Source organism: Drosophila ananassae (genome assembly GCF_017639315.1).
Source record: "Drosophila ananassae strain 14024-0371.13 chromosome Y unlocalized genomic scaffold, ASM1763931v2 tig00000093, whole genome shotgun sequence".
NCBI lineage: Eukaryota > Metazoa > Arthropoda > Insecta > Diptera > Drosophilidae > Drosophila > Drosophila ananassae.
Window position 1 is genome coordinate 805,268 of NW_025319056.1, and position 18,764 is coordinate 824,031.

Sequence of the window (18,764 nt, forward strand, 5' to 3'; positions counted from 1 at the left end):
TCGATTTCGGCATGCATCGTAGCTACAAGCTCAGACACTGTCCATCGCAAGTCGCTGCTTATTTCAGCAATGTCTAACTCTTCAAGCTCCCCCTGGATTTTTAAAAATATGAGATTAAAAACTCCAATTTAATTGAAAAAAATTTTGTTTAACCACCTATAATAGTTTCAATAAAATTATTTCGAGTTTTTCCTTAAACCCAAAATTAAAACATAGTATGATCTACTGATTTCAATAAGAAAATAAAAATCTTCCATGGGCAAATGTTTGGAAAAAAATCATAGAAGACCAAAAATTAATGTAGAAAATCACAGATTTCAACTTTGGATGAGTATTCCAAAGATATGGTAACTGCTAGATACCATTTTTTAATTTTAATTGGTACACATACATTTCAAATATGATATGTACTGGAAACAATGATGGTCATCGCCATTACGCGGCCTACATAATTCAATATATGGTAAAATTTGATCGATTTCTTCTCTTAGGTGTAACGCGGAAACTGTGGGTGATAGAACCTATGTTTGTTCTGGACTTTGGTTCAGGGGATCCTAAAGGTTATGGAGCAGGTAAAATTATTCGTGGAGGAAAAAAAAGTTGGAAATTGTCGGCCTGTGTTATTTGTTTCACCACGTTATAAAAATGTTTATTTATTCGCATATGAAATCGAGACAGAAAGCTCCGATTTATGATGCGTATGCACTGAGATAAAGAGTACAAGTGGGCCCGCCTTTTAGCATGGGACGGGCGAAAGCTCGTTAACTTAATACAACAATAAAATAAAGCCGAGCGGCCGAGAAGAGTCGGCTTGCGACTAACAACAGGGATTAGAAAATGACTATATGATAAAATATAATTAATACATTTATGTATATGTTACATTTATTTATATATGATTCGATTTATGCCGTGGCTGCTGCCTGACCCGACAAAGGTATTATATAAAAATATTAAGGTTTGTATTAAAATATATATATAGGAAATAATTAATGGCCAAATTTTGAAAAATCACAGATACAAGGAAAATTTTATCACTTACTGGGAACTCTGTTACCACTACCTGATGCAGATCATCAATTTTTACAAATTTATTTTATGGGAAATTCAGATGCGGAATTTATTAATCGTTGTGCTCACAATCCAACAGTGAAGATAACCATTGTCCAACAATTACAAATGTTTCTTCATCAAAATAGCATTAGATCGGATGCCATCTGATAGCCATAATACTGGAAGACTGGCTGTGAAAAGACTGATGAATAACGTCATTGAAGCGACAATCATAAAAGTAAAATACCAAGGAGAGGATGTCTTGATCCCGCGGATTGCGATGATTCCAACGGACATACCATTCGACCATACGCTTACAATTTCCACTACGTCTGGATTTTGCGATGACCATAAATAAATCGCAAGGACAATCATTTGAAGTTTGTGGAATCAACTTGGAGTTTCCCTGTTTCGCGCATGGACAATTAGACGTCGCATGTTCGCGCGTCGGAAAACCGTCTTCTTTGTTTATTTACGCACCACAAAACAAAAAATAAAGTTTATGAGAAAGCTTTAAATTAATTAACAGACTGTATTTTAACAGTGTGTGTCTGTGAATATCAAATTTAAAACTTATAAATAGCCAGTATTTCAGGAAAACTCTGTTTTGTAAGTGTCGCGGAACGGGTTAGAGTTATCGATAGTTAGTCAAGTTTAAACTTAACGCCGCAGTTCTATATGTATCGATATCTTTGGTATTTATGTTCAGGTTATTCGGTCCCACTAAATAGGGAAAGCAGAGGAAAAAAATTTGGCGGAATTAGACCGATTTGCGCCATCACAATGAGAGGTAAGAAACACTGCGGTAGGTTAAAAACTAAGTAGTTGTAAGAGCTAAGTAATCAATGTAACTCTTCCGAACTCCAACTATTGTCCAGCACTAGTGTGTTTTGTTTAAAGGCATTCCCCGTGATCGGCCAACTTGCACCCTGGCAAGCTCGGCGAGTGTGGCTGGTGATCGGCAGCGGCCACAGACTCCGAAGCAAAGTGGAACAGCCGCCAGGAAAGCGGCAATTAACCTGCACCCGAAGCAACGGGACACATTACGGACCCCACAACTGTACAAGTGGCGGCCCAAATGGAAAGGATCGCACGTCTAGAGTCGGAGCTGGAAAAGGCTAGGGCAAGTGGAGGACAAGCAGAGGCCGCCAGGGATCCCGTTGGAATCGGCGTTGGAATGACCGATCCAACTGGAAAGCGTGCGCGATGTGCAGCCAATTCAGGAGGCCAACATCGCAAGGATCGTGCCGTTCGCGACGAAGGTGAGCAACCTGGCAGCGTTCCTGCAGTCAACCACGATCGACAGCCAGCACCTAGGGAACCCAACCCTAATGGAGGAGCTGATCGCCAAGTTGCCGCTGAGTAAGAGGTTGGACTGGGCAAAGCACGCGGTCACGATACAACCGTATCCGACAGTGGTGCCCCTGAGCGAATGGCTTCATGAATTCGCAAGACTGGTGTGCACTATCATGGACGTTGGAGCCAAGAAGCAAACAAAGCGAAGGATCCTGCACGCGAATAGCGTTCGCGAGGAGGAGCGGTATGCCGACCGCCCCAGATGTTGCCCTATATGCGAGGGCCAACACCAGATCAGGGACTGCAAAGAATTCAATGGCGTCTCTACGACGACGCGGATCGAGTCTGCGAGGAAGTTGAGGCTATGCTTCTCGTGTCTGGAGCCCGGACACATGTCCCGGTTCAGCAGGAAGAGCCGCGGATGCAACGTCTACGGATGCTAAATGAGGAATCACTACCTTCTCCACGAGTTACCTGGACATCCTAGATGGCCGTACGTCGCAGAGGGAGGCCGCAGGAGCGACCAGAGAAGCAGTCAGGACCGACGGCTGTTCAGAGACAGCAGCAAACGGAGTGGAATACCACGACCAGTGGATTCCAACAAGAGGAGCCGTTCCACGTCAGCCGCAGTTATAGACGCGGGGCGTGAGCAGGATGAAAGGCGACCGACGTGTGACCGCCAGGAATTGACGCATCGAAACCTGAGCTGCGTTGATTCGATTGGATGCCACCTACTATTCCGGATTCTACCCGTGACGTTGTACGGGGAGAATACGCAGGTCGATACCTATGCATTGCTGGATGAAGGATCGTCTGTCACGCTCATCGACGACGAACTCATCCGCAGCCGAACCTGAAAGGCGAGAGTCGCCAACTGAACGTGCAATAGTTTGGTGGGAAATCTGCCAAAGAGCACACGAAAGTGGTCAGCCTGCAGATTAGTGCAGCGGGCAAGCCAAAGCGCCTTGGGCAGAAGAACGTGTACGGAGTAGCCAATTTGAACGTTCCGATGTAGAGCCTACGTCGGGATGATGTACAGGCAGTGAAGGCGAATGCGCGCCTGCTTGTGAAGCCGTACAACAATGCGACACCGAGGATTGGATTCCTGAGCTGCTACATGGTGACTGCCAAATTGTTAATGAGAGAGATTTGGCGGAATGGAGTCAACTGGGACGAGCCGCACCAGATGATTTGGACGCACCCTTTGAGGATTGGCGGCAAGAAATAAGCAAGATCGAATAGTTCCGATGCCCGCGCTACTACTTCGGCAGTATACGCGTGCGGATGCTACAGCTGCACGTCTTCGTGGACTCCAGTCAGTCGGCGTTCGCAGCAGCGACCTATTGGCGGGCCACTTACGAGAACGGAAACGTGCAGGCGCATTTCATAAGCTCCAAGGCGAAGTGCGCTCCGATGAGGACTATGTCGATCCCGCGACTGGAATTTCAAGCAGCAGTATTGGGCACGCGACTGATGGACTCCGTCAAGCAAGAGCACGGTGTGGCGATCAGCAGCTGTGTATTATGGACGGACTCTAAGACTATGTTGCACTGGATAAGCAGCACTCACCGGAGATACAAGCAGTTCGTCGGTAACCGGGTAGCGGAGATCTTGGAATCCACGAAGGCGTCCCAGTGGAGATGGATTCCGTCTGGCGAAAACGTGGCAGACGACGCGACGAGGCCGCGCAAGGCCGTGGACCTGAGCATCGGTTCGCGATGGCTAAGCGGTCCACCATTTCTACGAGGACCAGAGGAAAGCTGGCCAAGATCGAGCGAGGGGTGGATCCCTCCGACGCCCGACGAAGAGGAAATGTGAGTTTGCCTTGGTCATGGTAAACTTCATATCCTTGCAGAGATTCTCGAACTACAATCGACTGTTGAGGAGCACAGATTTATTCGACGGTGCCGTGGACTTCGATACGATGGAGAGGATCACGGACTGACGTCGATGGAGTGCGCTGAAGCTGAGCGCGCACTAGTACGGCAATCGCAGCGAAAAGCGTTTGCTGAGAACAACCAAGGGAAAGCCGCCAAGGGCAGCCATCAGAGCGAACGGAGGCAACCATCAGAGCGATCCGGCAGAAGTTCTGGATTACGAACTTACGGAGGCTGCTACGAAGGGTGGTGAGCAAATGCAACGTTTGCAAGCTGCGAAGGGCACGACCAACTCAGCCCGAGATGGATCCCCTACCAGAGGACCGGAGCTATCCACTTGGAGATGGCTCACGATTTGTCCACCGATTCCTGCATAATCGCTATTGGGAACTTTATGTGCCGACGTGGACCCATCGTCAGGATTAGGAGCGACAATGGAAAGAACTTTGTTAGAGCCGACCGCGAAGCCAGGAGGTTCAGCGAAGTGTTCGAGCCTGCACAGTCCAGGGCGAGCTGTCGTCCAAAGGAGTCGAAGGGATCTTCAATTGCCCAGTGAACCCAGCTGAGGGTGGCGCCTGGGAAAGGATGGTGCAGTGCGTGAAGAAGGTGCTGGCGCACACGATGAAGAAACTTGCACCCAAGGAGCACGTACTGGAGAACCTGCTGATTGAGGCGGAGATCATAGTAAACTCTCGTCCGCTCACTCATCTACCAGTGACGGTGGACCAGGAGGCTCCACTGACACCCAACGATTTGCTGAAGGGAGCACCCCATGTCCCAGATCTTCCCGAGGATGACGGACAGGAGTTCGTGAGATGCGATACCAGGAAGCAGTGGCGCATAGCGAGGATGATACGGGATCGATTCTGGAAGAGATGGGTGCATGCGTACCTGCCTTCACTTGTGCGCAGGGAGAGATGGTGCAAGCATGTCGAGCCAATTCGCCGAGGAGACCTGGTGTTCATCTGTGATCCTGCCATACCACGAAGGTAGTGGAAACGAGGCGTCGTGGAAGAGGTGTTCACCGGGAGAGATGGAGTACCTCATCGAGCGGCAGTGCGGACTAACGATCGAGCCAAGACAATAATGCGTCCCGCTTCGAAGTTAGCTGTCCTGGATGTGGTGAATGTGGCTGCTTCACGGGTGTGGAGATGTCGCATAACGGATTAGGGTTATCGATAGTTAGTCAAGTTTAAACTTAGCGCCGCAGTACTATATGTATCGATAGCTTTGGTATTTAAGTTCAATTTATTCGGTCCCACTAAATAGGGATAGCAGAGGAAAAAAATTTGGCGGTGTTCGCACCTAGTGCCAAGACCTACTACCTAATCAAGATGCATCAGCAGGTCACGATATACAAGCATCAGACCTACTAGCATATTAATAATGTAAGCAAGTAGTGTATCCACAGATACACTTAATGTATCTGCAAATACCCTAGATAACGAATCCCCCATAAAACCAGTATACCCTGCCATACCTATCAAATCGTATATAAACAACATTCCAGAGCCTACTGTGGGAATAATTCAAATAGGCTAGACACAAACCCTTTCCCATAGCATTATCATTGGCATCCAGACATAAACATAGACATAAACCATTCACACGCCTTTATCGACGACAGTAGACGTAAACATCAAACCCCTTTTGCTCCAAATTCACAAACAAGTGCCCATCCTGGGAACCTACATGTCAGCATAAAGCTCTGACCAATCAAAACTATTCAACCAAAGTCCATCTATGCTGCCAGCGTCGCTGTCACCGATAAAATCTATAGTTATAAGAAAATTGAATTTGTAAAATCAGTTTATAATCAACGATCAATCCAATAGGATATCTTTATAACTCATTCTTGAATTTAATAATAAAACTTATAAAATAAAAATCCTAATTTTTATTTTTTTATTTTAAATCGGGAATTAAAACATATAATTGGCGCAGTCGGTAGGATACAATTATCCTCGCGTGTTTTAAGTATCGAACTAAATACATCGCGAATTTATTGTATCCGCAAAACGAATCTATAAACATTTCTAAACATTAGTGAAATCACGAATGAGGATTTCTAGTGTGAAGTGCAACAAACATTACATAAAAAAATTTTAATACCAGGGAACTCAGCATTAGTCAAATCACGAATGAGGATTTCTAATGTCTATTTGAAATAAACAAATAAAATAAAATTATTAACATAATCAAGACAATTTAAAAAAATAAAAAAAAAACATATATATACCAAATTAAATAAATAAACTTTAAAATGCAATCTGAACAAGCATCCACATCAGCTGCAGCAAGGCACATCCTGTCTGACAGCAATATGAATTATTTCTTCATGCAACTAAAACAAATTGACAAATTTGATGGTGATACAATGTATTTAGCACTATTTATAAAAAGTGTTGATAACTTGATTACCCAATACAAAACAACATCGTCTACTCAGAATGAAATCATTCAAGGAGCTATCCTAAACCTCATCGTTGGACCTGCACGTACAATTCTTCTTAGGAATTCAACCCAGGACTGGAATGAATTAAGAACCTTACTCATCAGTGAATTCAACTCATCAAAACCCCCACCTCATGAGATCATGGATTTACATAAAATTAAATATCAAAATAGTTTACGTAAGTTTATTGATGATTTAGACAAACAGACAAGTAAAATTTGTAATAAGTTAAGTCTGGATAATAATGCAGCAAACACTGTTATATTTTCAAGAATATTAGGTGATCATATAGCAGAAGTAATTCGTGAAAAATTACCATTACGAGTGTACATATATGCAAATACGATATATCAACTCCAACTAAATTAAAACAAGCTGCTCAAGCTGTAGGTCTTTATGATGATGATGATATATATAATTTTTCCCGAAGTGTTGAAAATCGATATAATATACCAATGGTCTCCACATCTAATACTTCTAATACTAATAATTCTAATAATAATCAAAGGGACAGAAACCAAAATTTCAATCAGAATGTAGGAAACAATAGGAGTCAAAATTATAATAATCGTGGGACATATAATTATCAACAAAGACAAAATACTTTTGATTCAAATAGAAATTTAAATTGAAACTATAATAATTATTATAGATACTCTCAAAATCCATCAGGTCAAAACTCTCCAAATTATAATCGGTCTGTTAATGTTCCTCAAAAACAATCAGACCAACAGAATAGACCAGAACCAATGGAAATAGTTGAAAATTTTCAGACACAAGCCTCGGAAGAAACACAACAGCAATAAAAATAAAAATTGATAATAGACCATGCATTTGCCTTATTGACACAGGTTCCAGTATAAGTTTAATAAATGAAAATTTTTTAAAATATCCAATTAAAGAGAATAATATAAAAGTTCAAACAGTAGGAAATTCAGTCACTTTGAATAAATCCATTGAATTTATAATTCCAAAATTATTTAAATCAAAACAAAAATTTTTTGTCAAAGAATTTTCCAATCATTACGATTTTCTTTTAGGACGTAATATTTTAAACCTTACATCAGCCCAAATAGATTTTGGAAAGAATACTGTTAAACTAAATAATTACGAATTTCCAATGATCAATATAATAAAGGAACATAACAAAAATTATACAAACAAGTTAGAGGATGAAGAACACATTTACGCATTGGAAACAGAATTAAAAACTAGTTATATTCGAGATGATCATCTCAACAGTGAGGAAAAATCGGCACTACATTCTCTAATGTCCAAATTCTTTGATATTCAGTATCATGAGGGTGACAATTTGACCTTCACAAATGAAATCAAACATAAAATAAAAACTAAACATGAAGATCCCATTTATAGAAGACCATATACTTATCCCTATATTTATGACAATGAAGTAGAAAACCAAATAGCAGATATGATTAAACAAGGTATTGTCCGCAAATCTAAATCTCCTTATTGTAGTCCTATAGTAATAGTACCCAAGAAAATGGATGCATCGGGCATTCCAAAATTTCGTATGGCTATTGATTACAGAGGACTTAACGAGATAACTATTGACGATAAATTCCCCATTCCCAATATGGATGAAATACTAGATAAGTTAGGAAAATGTCAATATTTTACAACGTTAGATCTGGCAAAGGGATTCCATCAAATTGAAATGGACCCAAGATCAATTCAAAAAACAGCCTTTTCCACCAAGAAAGGACACTATGAATATACTAGAATGCCTTTCGGTCTAAAAAATGCTCCTGCTACATTCCAGCGATGTATGAATAATATTCTTCACGATATAATAGGAACTCATTGCCTAGTATATTTAGATGATATTATTATATTTTCGACCTCCTTACAAGAACATATTCAGTCCCTTCAAAAAGTCTTCGTCCGATTAAGAAAATCCAATCTTAAACTTCAATTAGATAAATGCGAATTCATGAAAAGAGAAACAGAATTTTTAGGCCATATAATTACTACTGAAGGAATTAAAACAAACCCAAATAAAATTCAAGCTATTCACGATTTTAAAATTCCAAGTACTCCTAAACAAATTAAATCATTTATTGGTCTTTGTGGATTTTACCGAAAGTTTGTTAGAGAATTTGCAAAAATTGCTAAACCAATGACCCAGTGCCTTAAGATGGGTTCAAAAATAACTGTCAAAGATAATAATTACGTTGAAGCATTTGAAAAATTAAAAACACTAATTACAAATGATTCAATCCTTAGATATCCAGATTTTGAAAAAACATTTGAATTAACTGCTGATGCTAGTAATTATGCTTTAGGAGCTGTCCTAGCTCAAGAAGGTAGACCAGTTTGCTATGCAAGTAGAACATTAAATGATCATGAAAAAAATTATTCAACTATCGAAAAAGAGTTATTAGCCGTAGTCTGGGCAACTAAGTACTTCCGACCCTATCTATTTGGAAGAAAATTTAAAATTACATCCGATCATAAACCACTAGTTTGGTTACACAATATTAAAGAACCTAATATGAAATTGCAAAAATGGAAAATATATCTTAGTCAATATGATTGTGGTATGAATTACATTAAAGGAAAGGAAAATTATGTAGCAGACGCCTTAACTAGGCTACCTAAAAAAGAATCAAATAATGAACAACTAGAAGAAACATTTCAAAACGAAGATGATTTACAAAGCACAGGAGCTACTATACATAGCGCCCAAGAAGATAATGGCAATTGTATTCAGATTACAGAGCGTCCAATTAATGTTTTCAGTCACCAATTAATATTTGAAAAGGGAAATGAAGATAGTAATGAATTAGTCCGGTATTTTAATAAAACAATTAATACAATAAAATATAGTAACATGACGGAACGTACAGCAAAAGATATTATTCTTAAATTTGTATGTGGACACAATTTTGTAATGTACATAAATAATGACGAAGATTTCGCAATATTTCAAAGGGCTTTCATGGAATTAATTAAACCAAATTTGGGAACAAAATTAATGAAAACATCAGTAATACTTCCTAATATATCTACCTACGCAGATTTTCACGAGAAAGTAATTAATATTCATGAGAAAACTATTCATCAAGGTATTAAAAAAACATATGAAGATTTAAAAGCTAAATTCTATTTTCCAGATGCACAAAAATTAATCCAAAATATAATTAATAAATGCGATATTTGTAATTTATGCAAGGCAGAACATAGAAAAGTAGCATTAACATTTGAAAAAACCCCTGAAAGTAAAAATATCCGTGAAAAATATGTAATTGACTATTATTTTATTGATCAAAGAAAATTTGTAACTTGTATTGATATCTATTCAAAATTTGTTTCAATTATAGAAACTCATACCACAGATTGGATCGAAAGTAAAAAAGCATTACTTAAAATATTTAATATGTTAGGTAAACCAAAAATAATAAAAATGGATCAAGATCCCGGATTAGTATGCAAATCATTACAAAATTGGTTAGAAAAAGAAAATATTGAGATCGAAATTACTAACAGCAAGAATGGTATAGCTGATATAGAAAGAGTTCACAAAACAATTAATGAAAAATTACGAATCATAAATGCACTTAATGATGCGGAAGACAAGCTCATGAATATCGAAAAAGCTACATATGTTTATAATCATGAAATAACACATGACACTACAGGTAGAACCCCTGCTGAAATATTTATTTTCGGTATGAAACCTAATAAAAATTTCCAAAAAATAAAAGAATCAAAAATTGATAAAATTAATGAAAAACGGAAAGAGTATGAGGTAGATTTAAATTATGCAAAAGTTGAAAAAGATATGAAACGTAAGCCGAAACTTGTTAATCCATTTAAGAAAACAGGAAAAATTTTACAAAAAGATGAAAAACACTGGCAGGAAATAAATAGGGGTCACAAAGTAATAAAACACAAAAGTAAATTTAAAAAACTTAAAAAACGCAATTTTTCTCGTTATTCCAGAAATGTTGAAAATTCTGACTCTGATATTGAAAGTGATAATAATAGTACCATGGACAACGTTACCATTAATAACGGCTCAACAAATTAGTACTGTCCCAATTACTTCAAAAAATGGCTATTTACTATTGAATACAGGAACTATAAAAATACCTCTTAATTACGAACACCACATGATAGAAATAAATCAAACAAAAATATAATACCAAGTAATAAATATATACCAAGAATTTATAAAATATGAAAATTTATATAAAACAATTCCAGATATAGCTTTAGCACTTAAACAATTAAAACATGAAATAAAAGGGATTATCCCATCAAATAGAAAAAAACGGGGATTAGTAAATATTGTAGGATCAGCTCACAAATATTTGTTTGGTACACTAACAGAAGAAGATAAAAAAGAGTTAGAAATAAAATTAAATAATATAAAAGAAAATATGATAGAAAATTCAGAATTTAATGAAATCATTGGTATAATAAATAAACATACAGAAGACATAAATAAATTAATACGGGAAGAAGAGGAAAATGAGGCCTTGCACCTTTTTAGATATTCTTTACACATTTTTCTAGAATACATTGAAGATTTACAAATGGGGATTCAGTTAACAAGAATTGGAATATTTAATCCTAAAATATTAAAACATGAAGAGTTAGATGACATTAATGAAGAAAAATTATTATCAATAAAGACTTCAGCTTGGATATGCAGTCAAACCAAAAATACTTTTATTTTAGCCCATATACCAACATCTTTTAATGAAACTCAAAAATACAGAATAATTAAATATCCAGATAATTTAGGCCGCCAAATTGACATAAATGATAAATTTGAATATTTTATGAATAATAATAAAAGTGTTTATTATTTGGAAAATTCTGCAAATCCTTTAGTGGATGTAATGGATCAAAAATATTTAGTAACTGACCAATGTATTTCAAAGATCCTTACAAATCAATTAGCAATTTGTCAACACACTTTTATTTCAGAAAAAGAATTTATAAAATACATTGAACCAAATATTATAATAACATATAATTTAAGTAAAACGCAAATTAACCAAAATTGTGAATTATTTAATAAAACAATTGAAGGAAATAATATTATACAATTAAGCCAATGTACACTTGAAATAAGAAATATCAAATTCACTACTTCAAAGAATATAAATGAATATAAAATAATATTGTCAAGTACCAATGTAACTCTACATGAACCAACACCAATTTTAAAACTTAAAGAATCATTAATCAATCAACAAAAACAAGATATTGTCTACAAATGGATTGTATTTATAAGCCTAATACTTATAGTTGTAAGCATAACAATTTATGTAATATTCACTTATAAGCGTTTAGCCAACCACAAGGAAATTGTTGTCGAATTCAACAAGGATGTTGAAATTTCTAAAGGAGGGGCGAGTAGTGTATCCACAGATACACTTAATGTATCTGCAAATACCCTAGATAACGAATCCCCCATAAAACCAGTATACCCTGCCATACCTATCAAATCGTATATAAACAACATTCCAGAGCCTACTGTGGGAATAATTCAAATAGGCTAGACACAAACCCTTTCCCATAGCATTATCATTGGCATCCAGACATAAACATAGACATAAACCATTCACACGCCTTTATCGACGACAGTAGACGTAAACATCAAACCCCTTTTGCTCCAAATTCATAAACAAGTGCCCATCCTGGGAACCTACATGTCAGCATAAAGCTCTGACCAATCAAAACTATTCAACCAAAGTCCATCTATGCTGCCAGCGTCGCTGTCACCGATAAAAGCTATAGTTATAAGAAAATTGAATTTGTAAAATCAGTTTATAATCAACGATCAATCCAATAGGATATCTTTATAACTCATTCTTGAATTTAATAATAAAACTTATAAAATAAAAATCCTAATTTTTATTTTTTTATTTTAAATCGGGAATTAAAACATATAATTAGCATAAGCCAATACCCAACCTACTAACTCGGCACTAGTCGATGGCTCCGGAAGCAGAATCAGCGTGATCAGCGGGAAGTATGACCGACTGACCGAGGCCAGCCGAAACCAGTCAGCGAAGCCGAAATGCGTGTGGAAAGCAGTACGTGAACAAACAACCCCTGAGTCAGCAGACTCAGAGGTGGGTGACCCTGGCATTAACCTTAGTTTTAGCACGTACAGAACTTTGACCTTTCTTAGATTTAATCTAATATATAAAATTCTCGTGTCACAGTTTTCGTTACCGTACTCCTCCGAAACGGCTTGATAAAATGGAGGCTACAATAATAGTAGGCGCCGGTACGTGATTCATTGTTTGACAGCTTCTCATTATTCTCTGCTCAGTTAATTTTATGTGACAAACCGATATTGTGTTCATTGAAAAATTGTGAAAAATATTGGAAAAATTTTAATTTAAAACCATCAAATCAATCACGTGTATTGTGGAAATTATTTTTCAAATTCATTTGTCTTAAGCCAGCAACAAGTGTATTGTGATAGTGACACTTTATGAGCGGGAAATTTTCTCACTTTGATTAATTACAATGACAAGCAATGCCAAGAAAACGCAAAGGGGTTGATATGAGCCGCAGTACAAGCAGAGCTCGAAAGTTGCAAAATAGCAGATCCGAAAGAACAGAAGAACAAATCCAGCTACAAAATACTGATGCACGTGTCAGAATGACGCGATTGCATCAAGAAGAGCCAGAAGATACACGAGATGAACGCAATGAAGTCAGAAGATTACAACAACGACAATCACGCTGTTTCACAGTCAATAGACGAAGAAAAAATAACCAACAACGACAACAGGTACATCGAGCATTTATATCTGATTCATTCCTGCGTCTAGCATTCCAGTATGAGCCCGATATTGAATATTATGCTCATTCAAAAGTGGTAATTGGTTCTATGGAGACAGAGAGACAGAGAGTCAGAGAGACAGAGAGACAGAGAGACAGAGAGTCAGAGAGACAGAGAGACAGAGAGACAGAGAGACAGAGAGACAGAGAGACAGAGAGACAGAGAGACAGAGACAGAGACAGAGACAGAGACAGAGACAGAGACAGAGACAGAGACAGAGACAGAGACAGAGACAGAGACAGAGACAGAGACAGAGACAGAGACAGAGACAGAGACAGAGACAGAGACAGAGACAGAGACAGAGACAGAGACAGAGACAGAGACAGAGACAGAGACAGAGACAGAGACAGAGACAGAGAGACAGAGAGACAGAGAGACAGAGACAGAGACAGAGACAGAGAGACAGAGAGACAGAGAGACAGAGAGGCAGAGAGACAGAGAGACAGAGAGACAGAGAGACAGAGAGACAGAGAGTCAGAGAGACAGAGAGACAGAGACTCAGAGAGACAGAGAGACAGAGAGACAGAGAGACAGAGAGACAGAGAGTCAGAGAGACAGAGAGACAGAGAGACAGAGAGACAGAGAGACAGAGAGACAGAGAGACAGAGACAGAGACAGAGACAGAGACAGAGACAGAGACAGAGACAGAGACAGAGACAGAGACAGAGACAGAGACAGAGACAGAGACAGAGACAGAGACAGAGACAGAGACAGAGACAGAGACAGAGACAGAGACAGAGACAGAGACAGAGACAGAGACAGAGACAGAGACAGAGACAGAGACAGAGACAGAGAGACAGAGACCCAGAGAGACAGAGAGACAGAGACAGAGACAGAGACAGAGAGACAGAGAGACAGAGAGACAGAGAGGCAGAGAGACAGAGAGACAGAGAGACAGAGAGACAGAGAGACAGAGAGTCAGAGAGACAGAGAGACAGAGACCCAGAGAGACAGAGAGACAGAGAGACAGAGAGTCAGAGAGACAGAGAGACAGAGACAGAGACAGAGAGACAGAGAGACAGAGAGGCAGAGAGACAGAGAGACAGAGACAGAGAGACAGAGAGACAAAGAGACAAAGAGACAAAGAGACAAAGAGACAAAGAGACAAAGAGACAAAGAGACAAAGAGACAAAGAGACAAAGAGACAAAGAGACAAAGAGACAAAGAGACAAAGAGACAGAGAGACAGAGGGACAGAGGGACGATTCTGAACGCAACAAAAAAAACAACAGCTGGCAGTACGAAGTCTGCCGGGACAGCTAGTGATGTATAATTTAGCATCTTATATAAGAGTTATTCTTCTGAAATAAAGACAGTTCCGAAATCAGAGTCAATCGACTCGTTACTCAGTGTCTGAACCACGGCATTAAAATCAACCTACTTCGAGTGATCCTGTGTAAAACGGTTCACAAGTAGGACTCTCTGAAAGCTATCTACTTCGCGTGGCTCGAGTGTAAACGGACCACCAGTAGAACTTTCATCATCGAATCTACTTCGAGTGGCTCCTGTGTAAACTGACCACAAGTAGAATCCGCGGCATACCAGTCTACTTCAAGTGTTGCTCCCGTGAAACGGACCACAAGTAGACCCCGCATTACCTAACTACTTCGAGTGTTGCTCCCATGAAACGGACCACGAGGAGATTCCGCGGCAGACCAGTCTATTTTGAGTGTTGCTCCCGTGAAACGGACCACCAGTAGACCCCGCGTTACCTAACCTACTTCGAGTGTTGCTCCCGTGAAACGGACCGCCAGTAGGACCGGCCGATAAGGAATCAGCCACCGGTACTTGAGGAAAACCACCCCAGGACTTCAAGCACATCAACTCATGCCTGATCACAGCAAGCGTCTGGCCAACCCGAGCAGTCCCTTGCAGAATCCAGGTAAATTTAGTCAGGACTATTTACGGTTTTGACTACGACTCCGGGACCTACCGTTACTTCCGTGAGTTCAAGTTTGACGTAGTTGCCGCATAATGCTCTACGGACGAACAGGCGGAATTAGACCGATTTGCGCCATCACAATGAGAGGGAAGAGAAACTGCGGTAGGTTAAAAACTAAGTAGTTGTAAGAGCTAAGTAATCAATGTAACTCTTCCAGAATAAAACATCAACAACACAAAACGAACTCCAACTACTGTCCAGCACTAGTGTGTTTTGTTTAAAGGCATTCCCCGTGATCGGCCAAGCGGCGACAGTAAGTAAGCAACATGATGTATCGAAAATAATAATAAAACTTCATGTTTTATTCAATAAATGAAGTTGAATAAATTAAGAGGGTACACTTTAATTTTTGGGATTGAAAATGATTAAAATGATAGCTCCGCGAAACTTAATTTTAGCTATCTTCAGTTCTTACTGTATCAGATAATTTTTTTAAGTTTGAAAAATTTGTAATTTTGTCACAAAAGAAGATTTTGAACGCAACAAAAAAAAAACAGCTGGCAGTACGAAGTCTGCCGTGTCAGATAGTATAAATATATATATATTATATATTTATAAAATCTATGCAGACGTGTCTTAAATGAGAATGAAAAAAACATACCATCTCTCGACGTTGCTACAAGGCGGAATTGAACGTATTTAATGCTAAAGAAATTATTGGACTTTATTTAGACTTTTTTGGCAACGCAGTCTAATATTTGTGTAGAGGCCGATTGGGATTGGATCGAGACGTACATTGACGCTTTTAGTGACACATATCAGGCAACCCTAAAGCTACAAGATAAAGATTTAGTTTATAGTGAGTTCGTCATATTATGGTTGAACCTAAAATTAAAATGCGAGAATAGCTTCAATTTAATTAAAAAAAACTAGCGGCACAGATAAACATCAGAGAGACAAAATTGTTAGAAAATGATTGTTAGAAAATTGTTAGAAAATGCAGCGATTTACATGGATCCTCGGGTAAATTGTTTGTTAAAGAACTATCAGAAATCGTTAGCAATTGCTAATTTAAAAAAAACAGCATTTCGTTTATATGAGTTGAAAGAAGTAAGCTGTATACCGTAGAATGTTTGAAATTTGGGTCCTGTTTTGTTTATGTTGTTGTTTTCAGAAACTAATTAAAATTGTCTTCGTAAAAAACTAATACTTTTACTAAACTAAAATCCAAAAAACATTGCATAATTATTGTCGCTTTATTATTTAAGGCACAAACACGAAATGTTCCAGCGCTCGAGACTCCTGAGCATGAAGAGATGTTTGCTTCCTCAGTCTCGTCAATTCTTTCAACCGCATTCTCATCTGAAGAGAAGACGCTGTTCTCGGCTTTTTTGGACGATTTGCAAACCGTTTCAGAAAGCAAAAAAGATCCTGTTTCTACAAAACTTGCCAAAATTTACGCTGACATCGAAAACTTCGACGTAACATTTGGTCGCTTGCCATTAAATTCAAATATATTGGATTTTTTTAATGATTTGCAACTTAAGATTCCGCATATAAGTGCACTAGCGCAGGTTGTGCAGCCCTACACTTTATATTAAGTGAACGAAGAAGTTCGATTAGTGCTGAAAATCTAAACTCCTTACTAGTTATAAAGCTTAACACATAATATCTTAAAAAATTTTACAAAAAATTTTTATATAAATTATAATAAAAATACAAAAATAACATTAAAAAACCTTGTCTGAAATTTTTGTTTTCTTTTTGGAAGCATTATTGTATATGGAATATGGAATCTAAATGAAACTTGTAAACAAAAATATTTGAAAATAAAATTAAATTGTTCTATTAATTTCGTTGCATATGTATTGGTATACATTCACAAGCGTTCGTTTTGCACACGAAATACATTAATTGCAACAACAACGAAAGTAAATGTGAAGACCGTTTGCGTTCAGTTTTTCGGTCAATCGGTCGTTTCTCGTTCCGCTCTTTACGCACTGCTCATTGAACGACCGAAATAAAAAGAGCTCAACGAAAACGCTCAACAGGAAACAGAAATAAAGATGGGGCGAGGGCGAAAGAGTATGAACTTTTTCGGTTGTGCTCGCAACGAGAGCACAAGAAAAAAACGGTCGAAAGTTATTTGCAAACTATGCGGCTTACATCAAAGCCAAAACAAAAGTCGACATAAAGGTGGTGCACATTACAATTTTTAAAAATTCATACACCAGGCACACGCCATCTTTCAAAATACGCGTGCCCTTGCAGATGTTCAAGACGATTCAAAAGAATATTTTCGTCCAAGAACATCAGCCAAGTACGGTGAAAAAAAAAAAATAACCAAACCTGTGGGTGTAAAACTCCCACATGTTACGGCCACTGACCAACCTTCCACCTCATCTTCCTCAGTTTTAAAAAACTAATGTCTTCTCTAACACTTACCCATCAGAATACAAGAGGGTTACGTAGTAAACTTCCCAAACTGTATTCTGATAGTTCTTTCTTTGCATCTCACCTTATTGTATTTACAGAAACTTGGTTAAAGCCGGAGATCTTAAGCTTCGAAGTTTTTCCTAGTAGGTACACCACTTTTAGATGTGATAGAACTCTGCGAAGGGGAGGAGGAGTGTTAACCTCTAGTCTCCAAACTCGCTTCTGAAGAGGTAAAATCACAAGAGTTTGGTGACATTGAATTCCTTTGCATCCAAATCACTTTGTCCGATCAATCTTTGTATGTTATCTGTTCTTACCACCTTCGTCCGAACCGCCAACATACTGGCAACATTTGTCCGCTATTCGTTTGGATTTTAAATCATCTGTCTGATGGTGACCAGCTGATAGCTCTGGGTGACTTTAATATCCCAGAACTCATGTGGTCGACTGTTGAAAATTCACTGTCTTTACAGCTTAACTCCTACCACGACTTCCCGCGGTCATCTTCGACATGTAAATGGGCAAATTAACCACGTTAGAAATTCTTTAGGTCGGCTCTTGGACTTATGCTTTGTTTCTGATCCTGATGGAATTACTCTTTCTAGAACTTTTCCCTTTTGTATCTCTGAGGATCCATATCATCCCACTCTTGAGGTTTCAATCGAAATCAATTGCTTAATTGACCTCAAGTCTACAGATAAATCTCAGAAAGTTCGTTTCTTTCGAAAGGCTGACTTTTTTAAATTAAATAAGTTAATTTCAGAATTTGATTGGTCTGATTTACTGGAATGCACCTTTACCGCATTACAAACATTTTATTACACTTTGAACATATTTTTCGACGTTTGCCGCCCGCTTCAACGAATCCGCCTTGGCACCTTATAAATTTAGGGAACAGTATGAGTAGACTTTTAAATAAACATAGAGTATC

General features: G+C 38.4%; 1 long non-coding RNA gene across 1 annotated transcript; it reads left to right on the forward strand.

Moving 5' to 3' along the window:
• The first annotated feature begins 1,591 nt into the window (after nt 1-1,591).
• On the forward strand, nt 1,592-15,728 carry LOC116655683. The gene is made up of 3 exons (XR_004310749.1): nt 1,592-1,657; nt 1,698-1,700; nt 15,712-15,728. It is a non-coding gene; the product is annotated as an uncharacterized LOC116655683 (long non-coding RNA).
• The last annotated feature ends 3,036 nt before the right edge of the window (nt 15,729-18,764 follow it).